This window comes from Capsicum annuum, chromosome 9, assembly GCF_002878395.1.
Source record: "Capsicum annuum cultivar UCD-10X-F1 chromosome 9, UCD10Xv1.1, whole genome shotgun sequence".
Lineage (NCBI taxonomy): Eukaryota > Viridiplantae > Streptophyta > Magnoliopsida > Solanales > Solanaceae > Capsicum > Capsicum annuum.
This window is the reverse complement of record NC_061119.1, coordinates 213,862,894-213,864,405: the sequence shown is the minus strand read 5'-3', so window position 1 is coordinate 213,864,405 and position 1,512 is coordinate 213,862,894.

The window sequence follows — 1,512 nt, the reverse complement described above, 5'->3', positions numbered from 1 at the left end:
GCACTCAATTCAAAAATCACTGTGATCTCCTCTTGTGTTTATATTGCTTGTCTTTTACTGGTTTGTTTGTCGTCAATAAGTTGCTTTGTTGGTTCATCTTATCAACCTATTAAATATTTTAACCAGTGCTTTCTAGGTATTAATAGAAATAGCTATTTATCAAATATAGCCAATCATATTCCAAATTGTACACTAGTTTAATTTTCTAAATTTGTATTTTCATTGGCAACTATTGTGTTGCTTTGGCAGAGAAGTGATTGCGGTTGTTCTAATCCTGAGAATCTTACCAAGAGGTTGTTTTATTTTGGAAAAATTATCTGGCTTGTATTCAGTAATTTCTCTGGAAATGGATTCTTCTCTAAGTGCAGCCAATGTAACCTTCTCTCTCTTTATGTTCCTTCCACCTCTTTATCTGACTCTGAAGTGCAACTTTACTCTTTTCAGCTGCCTCAATTTTTTTTATCGCCTGCTTAGCTCTCGTCCTCAACTCGTTATTTTTCAATGTTGTTGTTTTCAGTTCTTTCTTTAGTACTTGAATTTCATTTGGTTTTGCATGCACTTCAGATTCTCATACTACTCCCTTAGGCTTTGATGGGTAGAATGTAATAATAGTTGGACATAATATTGTAGTAGGTGTTTGGCATTAGGTGCGTTTGTCTCATGATTTTTTTATTGCTGAATTTGATCATCTTTTCCTTGAAATTCACATAACTTTCCACTCTTTATTCATCCATTAAATCTTGTAAGTTATATCGTCCACTCTTGAAGGTAAGGTAATTGGGAGTGGGAGAGCACCTCCTCAAGCTTTAAGCTCACCCCGTCAAATTCTAACTCCAGGTTCTAGCCAAAAGTACATTTAGTATATTTTTTTTGAACGTATATAGGTATATTAAGTCATTTGAAATACAATTCTCTCTTAGGGACAGTTTTGGTTTACGTTTTAACTTGATATCTACGAAAGTAAATGTTTCCTCTCTTCAACAACAAAAGAAGTGTTTCTTTTAGAATTCCCCATATGTGCCTTCTGCATTAATGTACTAGGCTAATTGTCTATTAGAAGCTGAATATGTATGTTATTTGTTGGTGATCCTGAGGTTATAGGAGTAACAACAATGAATACTGTTACATTACCAATAGCGAGCCTGTACAATTTTTAGCCCCTGCCTTTTGCTGTAACTTTTTGCCTTCTTGGTATCTTTGAAATACAAGAACTTCAAGTAAAAGCACTTCCGAGAATTGGTCACGTCTTGGAAGAAAAGTTGAACAGGAGACAAATAACAACTTGTGGGCAGCTGCGTATGATCTCCAAGGTTTTCATTGTTTATTATTTATTTATTTCTGCAATATGTTCGTGATTGCCCTCACGGTTTTGATTTTCTATTTATTTATAGTTTGTATACAACAAACACTATTTTGTATTTTTTTCTTCAAGGGGACATCATGAATCGTTGAATCTCTTGTTGCAGAGATCTTCTTTTTCATTTTATGTTTGTTACTACCAGGAAGTTACTG